The 15,884-nt window shown below is 46.4% G+C and overlaps 1 non-coding gene across 1 annotated transcript; it reads left to right on the top strand.

Annotated features, from left to right (window-relative positions):
* The first annotated feature begins 236 nt into the window (after positions 1-236).
* Positions 237-343, top strand: LOC120710963. Its single transcript, XR_005690129.1, has one exon. It is a non-coding gene; the product is annotated as a small nucleolar RNA R71 (small nucleolar RNA).
* The last annotated feature ends 15,541 nt before the right edge of the window (positions 344-15,884 follow it).

The following is a 15,884-nucleotide window of genomic DNA, read 5'->3' as shown; positions in this document are numbered from 1 at the left end:
TGAGAAGGTCCATCTTGGCAGCCAGCATGTCGACACTGTCGATCTGGTGCACGCCTCTTGGATGGGCTGGCTGCTTGTCACCTTTCCAACTTTGGTTGGAGGCTATCTTGTCAATCAGTGTCTTCGCTCCCGCAACATCGAGAGAGAGAAAGGAACCATCCACTACTGCATCTACATGGTCCTTGGTTTGCTGATTTAGGTCGTGGAAGAAGTTCTGAATAATCAGCCATTCCTCCATGCCGTGGTGTGGGCATGCTTGTATGTACTCCTGCAGACGCTCCCAGGCCTCTGGGATTTTCTCATCCGGTAATTGCTGGATACCGGAGATTCTGTTCCGAAGGGCATTTGTCTTGCCCACCGAGAAGTATTTAGCTAGGAATGCATTTGAACAAGCTTCCCATGTCGTGAAAGCCTCCTTGTTGGAGTAAAACCGCATCTTGGCCTTCCCGAGCAGTGAGAACAGGAATAGCCGAAGTCGGACGATATCCATCGTAGTTCCCTTGGGGTTGATAGTATTACTCACCTCCAGAAAGTTCTAGAGATGGGCATTGGCATCCTCAGATGCCTTTCCACAGAACAGACTTGCTTGAACCATGTTCACCAGTCTAGTCTTCAGCTCAAAGCCGTAATTGCCGGCTTGTTCTTGGTTCAATCCAGCAGGCATGTGGCTGCTGGACGGGGCTGAGAACTGACGAAGAGACTTCTGAGCCATGGGTGATGAGGCTGAAGTGGATGGCTATTGGTATTTTTTAACATTCGCAGATAAGATCTGCAAGCACACGGAAGATACCATTGTAGCACTTCACCCGGAGAGTATTCAGGGTATCGTAATTTCATAGGGAACGGAGGTGCACTGATCTTCTAGCTAGAATAACCCAGGAGAATGAGAAGTAGGAGAGCTTCGGGTAGTGTGGTTTATCTAAGAATAAGAATCAAGGTAAGGTAGACTTAGGTTCGTCACTGATGTAAAAGACAATGCAACCCGGCGGTAGTGATAGGTGGTTGTACTGATCTTTTGATTGTTGCAGAGCAGTTCATGTCGGTTTCGACCTACCAAATAACTTCAACCCGAATCCAGAAAGAATTGGGAGAATTGTGAGACGCCGCGTCGTCCCACCTCAGAAAAGACTCACTTGGCCTATCAGTTTGCCATTGTTGACTGTCTTTAAGTCAGAAATAAAGCCGTCAACTCTTGCATCTTTTCTTAACATTCAAACTACCAAAAGTAGTTATAGGGCTTATTGCTAACCATTTCCACAAGTTTTGGTGATTCTTCGATTGCTGGCACCCATACACGGAATAAGACAAAAACATATAAAAGACGTGACACAAATGCACAGAATATCTAATCCTGCGTCACACTTACAAAGAAGGGCCCACAAGTCAGAGAAAACCAATGAACAAAGCCTCGGCACCGACGTAATACTCAAGAGGGCCCACCTAGCAGTCACTCATCCAAAGACGGCAGAGAAAGGCGGCCAGGTGGGGCCGGCTGAACCCCTAATTCGGCCGAACCAGGACGGGTTCCCGGCCCCTCAGCCTTGGAAGGAAAGTCGCCACTGCCATCCCAATGTCGGTTATCAACATTCCCGTGCTTATCTCAACTAGAGACCGACCTCTTCACACTATATAAGGGCCTCCACACACCCTCTCAATAGATGGATTCTCTCTCATTCTCATACACAAAGAGGAAAAGTAGTAGTAGTGCTCCACTTGTGTCATTAGAGTAGGGAGTGTGCGAGGTGGAGGATCGGAGAAGAGCCGGACGTGTCGGCCTCTCTTCATCTTGTACTTCGACAGATACGAGCATTTGAGTAAGTATCCGGAGTTTATCTTCTGTTAAGTTCTTGGCTTAGTATTCTTAAGTTATTCTTTCGTTTACGGGTTCATTGTCCATTCTCATAACGGATACTCTAGTAGAGGGCCCGAGATAAAGACGGGTAAACCCTGCGCAACGTTAGAGTAAGTAATCGAAGGCTTAAGCGTGGTGTTTAGACTCTAGATTACCTTTGTTTGCCTCGTGCTCCACAGTATTGCGGGGTAGACCGTGGGTGGTGATAGCCCCGTCGGTCCACTACGAAGCTGCTTCGTGGTTAGTGCACTCCCCCCTGTCCGGGTACGGCGTAGAGCAACAAGCTGTAGGGCCCTAACATACCTGGGTCAGATCGGTGCCCGAAGTAAACGAGTGACGAACCTAAGTCTACCTTACCTTGATTCTTATCTTTAGATAAACATCCTTAGATAAACCACACTACCCGAGGCTCTCCTACTTCTCGTTCTCCTGGGTTATTCTAGCTAGAAGATCAGTGCACCTCCGTTCCCTATGAAATTATGATACCCTGAATACTCTCCGGGTGAAGTGCTACAACGGTATCTTCCGTGTGCTTGCAGATCTTATCTGTGAACATTAAAAAATACCAACAAGCATTTCTGGAGCCGTTGCCGGGGAACGGTTGCTATAGTTATCTTCGAACCTAGTTGCACGTGTGTCTTTTCTTTTACCATTTCTTTTCTTTTATCCTTTCTTTTATTTTATGCTTGTACCATGTCACACCCTTCTACCAACCAACTCTCTACCTCCAAGGATGAGTTCTCAGAGCCATCAACTTCTCCAAGATCTTTCACGACTTCTGGCTATGAACTCCATCCTCGCGTCATTGCCATGGTTCGGGCACGAACCTTCTTTGGTTTAAAAATCAAAGATCCTGACCTTCATTTGCAAGTGTTCGAGGAACTATGTTCGTGCTTGGTAATACCAGACATGTCACAGGAAACCTTGAGGTGGAAATTGTTCCCTTTCTCTCTCATGGGGAAGGCAGAACAATGGTACACTCACAACGTGTGGGGTATGATCCAAGATTGGGAAGAGCTTCGAGATGACTTATGCCTCTCGTTCTCTTCTTCATCCCATGAAGCCTCTCTTCGAAGTGAAATCCTTGCATTTGAACAATTAGAGAAGGAGTCCTTAGGTGCAGCATGGGCAAGATTCTCACACCTTTTAGCTTCATGCCCAGACTGGTCTATACCCGATGATGTATCCTTGCACATCTTTTACTCGGGTTTAGACATGGACTTATCCGACGATCTCGATATCGTCGCTGGAGGATCGTTTGCACATAGAACTCCAACAGAAGGAAGGGAAATCCTAGATCGCATTTTAAGAAACTCTTCTCTTCTTTCCTATCCTTGTGAGCCCCAGCACGAGTCCCAGTCGCACCAAGAGAGCCCCTCATCAGCCGAATCCAACCCTTCACCTTCCACATTGTAACACCCGGATTATAAAAGGACATAAACCGAGCAATCATATACGTGCCAGGATCAAGTCACACGTATATACAACAGAATGAACAATGTATCATAGCACATATCACGTAAATAGACATAATAAAGCGAATACGAATGTTATTTATTACAATAATGACATAAATGTCTGATACAGCGGAAGCGAAGTACAAAATACGAATAAAGCTCTCCGAAGCTGAAGCAGGGCGCCACAGGGACGTCGACTGGGAGACGAACACCTAGAAGTCCTCGTAGTCCTGGTAGCGCTGAGCGAACTCCCTCGTGTCGGCAGGAACTGAGCAGCAGTAGCGTAGCCAAGAGGAAAAAGTAGAGAAGAGGCAAGAGTGAGTACACAACTTGTACTCAACAAGTATAACACAAACTATGAGGCTCTAAGGTTGGCTGACTCAACTGCATTAGCTTTTAAGTGTTGGCAAAATTTTATTAAAGCTATTTACTGCAAGTGGATGAATTACCTTAAACCCAGTTACATAGCAATTAATCAGAATTAATTATGTAAGTACTGAGAACCATACCAAAACCATACCAAGGTAACCCCGAGAGGCACCTCCCTCGTCGGAAGGAGACAACCCCACTAATCAAAAGGAGGATCTGGGCCGCTCATAACCGTGAGCACGGCTAGTATACCAGTTTTACACTCTGCAGAGGTTGCACATCTTTACCCACAAGTCGTGAGCTACGCTAGTTGTTCATCACACTTCCTTAGGTGAGATGGCTAGCGACTCACTACGAGGCCTTTACAAAGAATCTCGTTGGTAGGGAGTAACCGCGAGGGTGGATCGGCGACCACGGAGCAGGTCTAGTGGGCGTCAAGACACAGGTACGCAGACCAAGCACAGACGAGGCCACTCAGCACGAGGGCCATAGAAGCTTACCGCCCCTGCCCCGCAGGTAAGTTACTCCAAACCAAAAAGACCTAATTATTACGCCAAGTCTATCCCATTCTAGCCTTGTGGTAGCGCTGTTGTCCCAAGTTGTCGCTCTATGAACCGGTCCTTATGGAGAGTGGCCAACCCAGCAGTAAGCACCGTGCTGGCCCCCTAAACCATGTTTCTAACAAAATATATTTTAACGGGACGTGAGCCACCCAAGCAAGAAGCACAGAGGGCCACTCCCAGAATTAAGTTGCATAAACCATTAATCAAATTAATTAAAAAGGACCATTATGTGTTATAGCGCGGCACCTAACACAACTAACCAAAATGCAACCCAAGGGATATATATAAAGGATATAAAGTGGCTAGGAAAATCCTTATAGGTATACAGTATTAAAATGCAGTATGAAATTGTATCTAAAGTGATGGGTGGTGTTCGTGTTATACTTGCCTTCCTCAAAAGTCCTCCTGCTGCTCAAACTGCTCAGAAGATGGCTCCTGGTACTGGTACTGATGCTTCTCCGGTAGCTCAACGTCTACTCACGAACACGTGGCCAAAAACAAGTCCAGCACAATACTTACAAGCAAACAAAGGCAAACACTAAGAAATAGTACAACAATACATGAAAACAGCGTACAAAACTAGGCTAGAACTACCCTACGTGTTACAACGATCGTGTGGACATAAAGAACGCCTAAAACGGAGCTAAAACGCATAATCTAGGCTAAAAACAAGGTTCAGGGGCTTATCTGCGATAAAAACTAAGTTCCAGGGGGTTTTCTGCAAAAACCGAGGACTAAAACATAATTAAACTATAGATCCAGGGTCTGACACGTAAAACTGCCAAGGGTGGACGGCGGGTTCAATTTTTAAGAAGCTCAGGGGGCTGCGTGCTAAAATTTGGACCAAACTGCAATTCCTTTTGACTTGTGATGGACTGCGGGTTGATATCCATAAAAGGCAGGGGCTCTTTAGCAAAAAGTTTAGGCCGAACCGTTATCCACGAGTATGGGCCGTAGGATCGAGATCCAGCGTTTCAGATCTAATGGGGAGGCGATCTAATCTGGCGCGTCCCTTCTTGATCGGACGGCCCAGGGTCGGGATGGTGAGGGAGCGGCGGCGCGAGTCGCCGGACTTAAGTCCCCGCGGCGGAGCTTCGCCGGGAACTCGCCGGAGCTTGTTAATCCGGCATTTCCAGGGCAAAATTGGAGCGAGCTTGGGTCGGGGATGCTCCTCACGCCATGCGTGATCCACTGGAGACAAAAAGGGAGGCGGTTTGGGCTCGGAGCAGGGACCTCGATGGCGATGGCGGCCCTGGGCGGCGGAACATCGCCGGAGTGCGGCGTGCTGGTCAAAAGGGAGTGCTACGGCCTACGGAATCTAGCGCAAAGGAAACAGAGTGTTTAGAGGGTGCTCACCGAAGCTCGAATCGAGCAGTGCCGGCGTGCAGGGGCGCCGGCGTTGATGGAGGGCGGCGGCGTGCGCGTCGGAGCACGGGAACGGGCGCTGCAGCGGTCGGAGCAGAGGGAAGCGGCTCGGGGAAGATCCGGGCGTCGAGGCGGAGCCGGCGCGCTGCTCGGCCGGGGCTCCGGCGTGGAGGAGGGGCGTGGCCGCGGCGGCGCGGGCTCTGCTCCGGGCGGAGAAATTGCGGAGGCGGCGCTAGGGTTTGGGGTGGCGACGGGGTGGAATGAGATGCAGGGGGAGGGCCAGGGGCCAATTATAGGCCGGGCGGTGATCCCGGGCCTCCGTGCTGTTGGGCGCGGGCGAGATCTCCGGCGGGGAGATTGGCTCTGCTGGCGCGCTAGAGAAGGAAGGGAGCGGGGAAGGGGATGACAGGCGGGTCCGCCCGGTCAGAGGTGTGGCAAGCGGTGCAGTGCGGGCCGAGCGGGGTGTGGCTGCCAGGTGGGCCGTCTGGGTTGCGGGGCCGGTTGTCAGCGGGACGGGGAGGGCGAGCGGCTGAGCGGCAACGCGAGGCAGGCCGGGCTGCGTGACGCTGGCGAGCAGGAGCAGGCCGGCGTGAGCTGGGCCGAAGGGGAGGAGGTGGGCCGCTCGCTAGTGGGCTCGGGGAGGGAAGGGAAAAGTGGGCTGTTGGGGTTCTTGGGCCGGAGCGGATTGGGCTGGGCTCGGGAGAAAGGAAGTGGGCCGCGGGTTTGGGTTGCTGGGTTGGTTCTTTTGGGTTCCTTTCCTTTTCTATTTCTTTTCCTTTCCCCTCAACTCAAAATTATTTGAATTCAAATGAATTTGAATTCAAACTCCTATACAAACAAATAAAACAAAACCATGCACCAGCATGAATGCAACACAAAAATTAAACCTATGATAAATTTTAATTACTTAAGGAACAAAAATTAGATTAAATGCCAACTAAACACAATAAACCTTAGAAATTTAAATAAAGCCAATTAAATTTATTATTAAATATTGAAAATTAAATTAGGGTGTTACACGCATCCCTAGAATCGTTTGATGAGCCCTCTCCCGAACCACGAACGTCAAAGAAAGAAGAAATTCAACCTTCGAAGTTCTCTTCCAAATTCGAGGATTATCTTTATGAAATCCTTACAAACACCTCGAATTACCGCTATTGACGTTTCTTAGCGCAATCACTAGGAATGGTTAATCCTTAGCAACAGCGCCAGAAATGTCTGTTGGCAGTCCTTAGTGCAGTCACTAGAAATGAGGGCGCCGAACCCATCATAGCAACTGCACCCAAGGGGTGCCACTCTCGTGGTATAATCAATATGATTACAGATGGATCCACAAGCGCACGGATATACTGTTGTAGCATTTCACCTAGAGAGTAAGGGTATCGTCATTTATTTGTGTCCCAAAGGACGGCAGTGGCAAAGGTATTGTACTTAACATTAACCATGACATTGTGCCTCAAGCAATAGGCAATGCTCTAACAGGGGTAAGTCCAAGTAAAGAATAAGCAAGAGTAATGTGACACAGCACACATCCACACTCCAAGAGGAAGGAATAAAGGAGAGAAACTATAAAACAAAGAACTACTCTATCCTACGTCAAGTCAGCTGGAGCTTAAGCTAGGTTAGGTGTCCTAGTGCTTCTATCCAAAGCTGGGGTCATGTTAGATCATGGTTAGGACTGCAGGTGCCAGGAAAATGGGATAGCGGGGAGAAGGTCCCGCACCGAAGTACATCCAGTTCCATTACCTCTTTGCATGAACTCCTACACCGAACCCGAACATCGGGGAGTACGCTAAACGCAACACCACTGTTATGCCGGACGGACAGGGCTGTCACCACCTGCCATCTACCCCAGTCACAGCGTGGAGCACGGTCATATCCGAAGGATCCCACATACCCGAGCACCACGCTCGTGTATGAAGTCACTACTCTAGTGCCCCTAGGTCTCCCACCCTTCGGATGGACGAGTAAAACACTAGAGCAAGCCTGAATGCACAACGAACCTCTATCCGTACCCGGATCATCTGGCCTAACCAAGACCGTAGCATAACTTATGAATGATCTAAGCATGAATTGATAAACTATCAACATAGTAAAGCAACCATGGCAAAACTCTATATTATGAATAGAAGTCTGACAAGTCGGATACAAAGCCATACCAGGAGCCGAGGATTGCTCAACGACCCCGAGGACGACTTGCTCGCTAAAGAGAACTAGCCTAGCTCCACTACCTAGCTAAGAGAGCGAGAGAGAGGAGAGCCTTCTTGGACATAATGGAATGAATTGTGTGTGTGTGAGCGGGGTGAGAGGGGGCCCTATTTATACTAGTGGAGGTCGGTTCCCGCCAAATGCATGTATGGAAGGTAATCAGGAGACTTGGGGCCGACTCCTCCTCGAAATGCACCTAGACGGGAGGCCGGCCAGGTTCGGCCGACCCAGGGGGTCGGCCGGCCCCACTTGGCTGCCTCTCGTCCTTATCCTTCTCTGGCAGGCTGACATGTGGGCCCTGATATCTTTCCTTGTATGCATTATGCGTGGCGCGCCCGTTTGCTCTGCCAGATGGGCCCTCCTTGTAAGTGGGTGATGCCGGACACGATATTCTGCGTAGTTGTATGGCGTCTGCTGCGTGTTTTCATCTTATTCTGCTCCTGCTCATCTGAAATGTACAAAACTTGAAAACAACTGTGGAGCAAGGTTAGTCTTACAAATATGCGAGTAAGGCATGCAGTTTTCCTTTATTATTGAGTATAGTTGACGGGTGAAAATGGCACTTAAGCACCGTCAACAACCGCGAGTTCTCAACCACAAACGAGGAATGGTTGGAGGCAGTGAAACACCCTTCTGAAGCATTTCAAATTACCTCACCTTCCACAACCATTTCTTGTTCAATAAGAGGAACTGCCATAGAAGCCCTTCATGATCACACTACCGAGGCTTGCATCATGTCCGAATTTCTCGCAGAAACCTTCATAGGAAGCATGCCTTTAGACCCGACTGACAAACTCTTTCGAAGTCCTTCGAGACTATTCTTTGAATGTTGGGGGATCGCACAGGCAGTGCAGGTCAAGATAGACAAAATCGAGGTTCGCTTAGACTTCTATGTCTACCCGATCGTCGATTTCGAACTTCTTATAGGCTTCCCTTTAGAAAACCTTCTCCAAGAAAAATCATCACAAGGGAGCCTTAGTTATGAATTCGGGGAAACTGCTTTCACCCCTCCTATCACCTACCTGGAAATTCCAATGGTGGAGCATCATGACAACCACAACCTATTCGAAGAGATGATGCTTGTGCCACTGTTCATCTCTCCAAACATTGCTTCTACTCCCGATCCTCTCAATGATAGAATAATAGACTTTTTTGAAGCAGTTTGGATTGAGTCACCCTCCTCAACCATTCCATGCTCCATACGGGGAATCACCGTAGAAGCCCAGTTATCCCCAACATGGAGGGTAATATCATGCCATGGCACTTGGTACACTCTCTCTTAGGTAGTGTCTCACTAAAGCCATCCCACAAACTCTTGGAAGGTTGTCCATTTGGATACATTCTTGAGTGCCAAGGGGTTGCAAGTGTCGTGCCAATTATTATAGACAAAATCGAGGTCAACCTTGACTTTCACATCTTTGTTGTCCTCGATTTTGATCTTCTCATAGGCTTCCCTCCAGACAACCTTCGTCGTACACCTCTAGGGAGCCTATTCGAGAAACTTGGGAAAATAACTTCTGCCACACCTTGCTTAGAAAATCCTTCGGCGAAGCCTTTTCCCAAGCAGAACCTGCTCGAGATGATGGAGCAAACTTCATCATTCTCAATCGAGTTCGAGCCTCATCCCACTAGCCCACATTGTGTTGTTCCCGATCATGATCGAGATACAACCATGATCTTCCACGATGAACCTCTTGCGATAGAAAACCATTGGGCTAGGGAATTCAGTGAGGCACTGTCTCTGGAGTGCGAAGAAAGCCATTCTATAGACAAGCATGGCAGCTTCATCCTCGAAACACCACCACCATGCTCTTTTAGCACCCCTCCAGAGTCAGCCGCTTATTGCATCATGAATACTTTCGCGAGCTGCAACCTCCCTAAAACTCTCTCTAGAAAAATGTTTAGAAGGATGGTTGTAGACACGTTTGTTTATCATAAGCATTGTAAAATTCGTGGTTGCACTATCACACTAACCCTGCAGCTTAAGCACAATCGGCGGATGGTGGTGAAGGCGGGGGGGGGGGGGGGCTACACCACCAGTTGATAGCTGTAGGAAGAAGCCCCCATGGTCGAACTCGTGACCTTAAACGAAGTGCTGCCGGGAGACAGCCCGGATTATAAAAAAAGAGAATATATATAATAAATACAAAAAAATCCTTCTTTATAATAATAATCATGAACATGTTTTCAGTTCAGTATGCACCTTCGGGTATTCTTGGCCCTAACCATTGCAGGTTAGGATTAAGAAGAACAGGGGACATACGAAGGCCGGAAACATGGGGACTGCATCAACACTTTGGTACATTTGCGATGGAGCACACTTTGAAGAAGGCACCAACACCGCACACTTGATTTAGTGTCGTATGACACAAAAGTCCAAGTGTGGGGGAAATTGTTAATCACCCCGCAATAAGATCCATCCATACCAAGGTTGGTATTAGCCTACTCTTCTAAAGAAAAAAAAAGAGAGATGAAGAAGAAGAAAAAGAGTGAGTAAAAAAAGAAAAAAAAGAGAAAAAAAAGAAAAGAGAGAAAAAAAGGGGGTATATATATATATAAAGGGGAGTAAGAAATGAAGAGAGTGAGAGTGAGCCACCTAGCTCTACACACATCAAAGGCTGTCTTGTGTGCACGCCTTCAAGCTGTGGCATTACACTTCAGTAGAAAAACATTTCACCACCTAGCTCCACCAAACCTTGCTCTCGAGCGCTTGCAAAGCCTTGCCATAACTCCCATCTATTGCCAGCTTTGCATAGCATCGCTAGTAGCGCCAACGCACGCAAAGAAGAGGAATGCTCCTCTTACGATCCGGGGCTTTGCTTCTCCACTTCGTTTGGCACATGCTCATATGCAAAGAAAGGAGACGTACTTTGCACCTCCAATCCCAAAGCATTGTGCCAACAGATCATGCCACCTAGGTCCACGGTTTCTACACACTAGCCGTGTGTGCAACCTGGCCTTCTTGTTTACCTGTGTCGGCATGGTGCCCTCCTCCGTTTCAGCTTGCATCAGAAGGAGGAGTCCTGGACAACCATACGCGACCATGCCACTGCTGCAGCAGCTCCAAGACATCCATTCATATATGCTGCTGGTATAAATACACTCAGGTATATGCCAAGGTAATTCAATATTCATCAATCCTTCACTCATATTTATCTCCTTTTGAACATACCTTGACGTTACAAAATAAATGCAACCTTTGCCTATTTTTTGTTATGATCTGGTTTTAGCCTTGTGCTTAGGATCTTTAATCAAATGAGACTTTGTGTCAAATTTGATTAATGAACTGCTAGAGTTAATACATTCATAGGCATTGGATGTATATATTTTGCGGACTAACCCTTGCAGGCCAGATTTAAAACAGATGGGAAGTCCTGAAGCTAAATTCATACTGGAGGTAAATCAAGGCTCGAGATGTACTTCAAAAGAAAAAAAATGCACAACGTACAAAGGAGGCACAAATCACCTTTCGAGGTGCACCGTGAGTATTTTGTTAAAATGCTCCTTTACGTTCATGCCGTTTTATCCCAGCCTTGTTTGAGTTTTGCTAAAATGATCAAAATTTGATGAACACCAATAAATACCCTTTGAAAAAAAAGTATATCTCTCTCTTGAAAAAAACAATGATAAAATAAAATAATGGCAAACAATCTGGGATCCATGGCTTTTGAACGTTCAAATCTATTTTTCCTTAAAGCATGGATGTGAACAACTAATTTCAAGGCAAAGATAAAATCCCTTCAAAATTCTTTAAACATGCCTCGAGTATTTATTGTCCACTGACCTTTTGCAGGGAATAAAACAACCAAGGAGTAACATGCAACAACCTAACACTCATGCAATGCTCCTTGGTTCCATGGAGGACAGATGCATGAGGAACTAAGCAGAACAAAATACAAAACTTTGCTTCACCAAGCTTAGCTATTGCATTAGCATTCATGCTTGGCGAGTTCTCAGGTAAGTAATCCCATAACTCATGCATCCTCATGTCATGCGTCCACCCTGCTAAGTTATCCATCACGCCTAGCTTGCCATGAAAAAAAATATAGAAGCATTAAAATAAACATAAATAAATAATAGAATATAACTAAAAAACAAAATAAAATAAATTTAGGCTTTTCAAATACTTGTTCAATAAAATTTTAGACTCCCCGGAGTTTGCAACCGGCAGAGTCCTCGCTTGTTTCCACCTTTTGTTCATTGGTTGAATAAAAACAGGTACAAGAATAAGCGTCGGGGAGATCTCTCAAAAGCACAAGAAAAAAACTCATTTCAGATCTCTCCCACAACATGATGCACAACATCAATGGACTAGCATCATACAACACGCCCAAGACAGGACTTGATGGGCCACAATGAGAACAACTGATTGACCCTAGGGTCTACCGAACCATTGAAGCCCATACAGCCCTGCATCATCCATCACCCTTGTTTGCATCCTAAACTCACACCTCCCTATTCAAATGAATTCAGATCTAAAACTTCAACTCCAAATCAAAATGCAAAGAAGGGCCTTACACTCCATGTGCTTTCATGAATAAACATGCATACTCTTTATTCCCTGCATTCTCTCTGGTTCTTGTGAACAATCATTATCATAGGGAACCCATGCTATCTAAGTATTTGAAGAATGTGATATGATTGGATGAATGGAACCATGCTCTTCCTTGCAAAGTACTTGGGATTTCTTTTCAAAAATAATAATAAAAAAAGCACAATGGCTTGTCTCCTCAAATTACAAATTCTTACCAAGGCCAAAGTTAGATTTTTATGATCAAACCCTCATATGCAGTTTGACTTCGCTTTGAGTTTTGTCAAATTCTTTGACCCTTGTTAGAGACTTGTCATACTCTCTTGATCAAGATCACGTACACGTCCACTCACATGCTATATTTCCACACTAGAAGATAGCAATCATTTCCATCCACTCACAAAATAAAACTGCAAAGTTCTATCATGACTCTTTCTCCAAGGTTACCATCAAGGATATGGGCTATACAAAAAGAAATCAAAGATGCATATCCAAGGAAGATATGCCACATGCTCAAAAGACATGACAAAAAAAGTGCCAAGAAAAGAAAAAAAGATGCATACCCAAAGAAGGTATGCCACATGTCCACAAGACATATCAAAAAAAAGAAGAGAAGAAAAAAAATGTATATATATAGCCCATGTCCAAGAAAAAATACAAAGAAAGATATAGATCATCCAATGGAGTTCATCCACTGTCCATCAAAAATATTCCACACACTTGCACCTCTTGATCAAGTTGTATGGCTCGTTTCTACTTGGATCTTGCCTTTGACTTAACAATACAAGCAAAGCAAACATGCCTCTTTACCCCTACCCTGAGCTCCACATAAGTCTGATTAGGTGATAGGAGGAAAGAAGGCAGCAACTTTGCCTTGGTGAGGATATGAAACAAAAAGAGTGATTCGAGAGAATAATTTGAGGAGCAAGACTATGTTTTTGTTTTCAAAAATAAGAACCCAAGTTTCTGAGCAGGAAGAGCTAGGAACCTGAAGTCTGCTTCGTTCTGTTCTTCAATTACCTAAGAAAGCATGGTAGCCACTCAAAAGTTCACAGAAACTGGAAGAAGTTTGGAATAACTTGTATGCAGGTCATGTGCAAGGAGTGGCATCCACCTTAGTCCTTCAAACTTTACTCGAGGATGAGCAAAGGGCTAAGTGTGGGGGTGTTGTTGATGGTCCTTAAGTCAGAAATAAAGCCATCAACTCCTGCATCTTTTCTTAACATTCAAACCACCAAAAGTAGTTGTAGGGCTTATTGCTAACCATTTCCATAAGTTTTGGTGATTCTTGGATTGCAGGCACCCATACACGGAATAAGACAAAAACATATAAAAGACGCGACACAAATGCACAGAATATCTAATCCTGCGTCACACTTACAAAGAAGGGCCCACAGGTCAGAGAAAACCAATGAACAAAGCCCCGGCACCGACGTAATACTCAAGAGGGCCCACCTAGCAGTCACTCATCCAAAGGCGGCAGAGAAAGGCGGCCAGGTGGGGCTGGCCGAACCCCTGGTTCGGCTGAACCAGGATGGGTTCCCGGCCCCCTCAGCCTTGGAAGGAAGGTCGCCACCGCCATCCCAACGTCGGTTATCAATGTTCCCGTGCTTATCCCAACTAGTAACCGACCTCTTCACACTATATAAGGGCCTCCACACTACCTCTCAATAGATGGATTCTCTCTCATTCTCATACACAAGGAGGAAAAGTAGTAGTAGTGTTCCACTTGTGTCATTAGAGTAGGGAGTGTGCGAGGTGGAGGATCGGAGAAGAGCCGGACATGTCGGCCTCTCTTCATCTTGTACTTCGACGGATACGAGAATTTGAGTAAATATTGAGACTTCATATTCTGTCAAGTTCTTGGTTAGTTTTCTTAAGTTATTCTTTCGTTTACGGGTTCATCGTCCGTTCTCATAACGGATACTCTAGTAGAGAGCCCCTAATAAAGACGGGTAAACCATGCGCAATGCTAGAGTAAGTAATCGAAGGCTTAAGCGTGGTGTTTAGGCTCTAGATTACCTTTGTTTGCCTCGTGCTCCATAGTATTGCGGGGTAGATTGCGGGTGGTGATGACAGCCCCGTCGGTCCGCTACGAAGCTGCTTCGTGGTTAGTGCACTCCCCCCTGTCCGGGTACCGCGTAGAGCAACAAGCCGGAGGGCCCTAACATACCTGGGTCAGACCGGTGCCCGAAGAAAATGAGTGACGAACCTAAGTCTACCTTACTGTTGACGCTCACTAACAATCATTTCCAGGTGTCAACTTGATCAGAAAATCATGAGAGTTTGCATTTCTTACATGCATCTTTATCCAATAAAATCCCTAAACCACACTTTACCATTTAGAAAATGCAAGTTGTGTTTTAGAGCTAATATGCAGGTTACAAGCACACTTTGGCCCGACATAAAATCACAAAAATTATCAGAGCGCCGATTCAGGCTCAGATGGACCAAAACTGATGCAAGAACCCAGTTTAGACCACTCAAGACAGGCCAAGACCAACGGGATTAGGACACGGCAGCCCAGGACAGCATTCTGGATGAAGCTGGGGGCGGTTGGCGGCTCGGGCAGGCCGACCGCCGACCTGGCCCGTGGGCCCCACCGCCTCATCTAGGCCACGTGGCGCCTCCTCATAGGTCCCCTAGGTCGGTTGCAAGGGTCTCACCTCGTGACTCCCTACTATAAATACAATTGAGGGGTAGAGATTATGACACACACACACACACCACACTTCCTCTCCTCTCTTCCTCATCTTGCATAATGTTTAGGCTTAGTGGAGTTTAGGAGAAGTCAAGGAGTCTTCGAGTCGTCGGATCTGCTCGAGAGTCTGGTATGGGTTCATCTCTAGCTCTCTCTTGTAATATTCGGTTGTTTGTAATAGAATTAGACTATGGTTACCGATATCTGTTCGAAGTATGTTCTGAGTTATCGGATATATGCTTCTTGGTATGGTTGCATTATTATTCAATGCTTGCATTGTATGATCGCCCTGTGCTTGAGATGGTTAGTATTTCGTGCTTAGAACTCTATCAACTGCTCCAGTATTTGTAAGTTTGCTCTAATGTGATGTCTGTCCATCCGGAGGGTGGGGGCTCCGCGCGGGACACTAGAGTATCCCTTACTAGTGTAGACATGGTGTTTAGATTAGCTAAGAGTTGCTGGATGTCAACTATACCCACAGTTTGTAGAGGCAGCCGACAGGTGGTGACAGCCCTGTCCAAGCCCGAGTAATCCACCACATTCGGTATGGGGGGTAGGAGGTACATAAAGCCGCCGGGGTGTACGGGCTCCTCGCGTTGCTTCGATAGCGGTCTCCCTATTGTGTAGTTTAGTCTCTAACGATCTAACCAATGAGATAGTCTAGATATAGCTAGCCTAGCACAGTTGACTCGAGCTCTAACTTCTGCCTTGCTCCCGGCCTAGAGCATCTTTTATCTTTTCTTTATTTATCCAAGAGGGTAGTTTGTGTGTATGTCCCACTATCTCCTACCATGTTATATATCTTACCCCTATTTATGCATGAGAGTATCCAATCTAG

Source organism: Panicum virgatum, chromosome 5K, assembly GCF_016808335.1.
Source record: "Panicum virgatum strain AP13 chromosome 5K, P.virgatum_v5, whole genome shotgun sequence".
NCBI lineage: Eukaryota > Viridiplantae > Streptophyta > Magnoliopsida > Poales > Poaceae > Panicum > Panicum virgatum.
The sequence above is the reverse complement of the archived record's forward strand: the minus strand, read 5'-3'. Positions and strand labels throughout refer to the sequence as shown.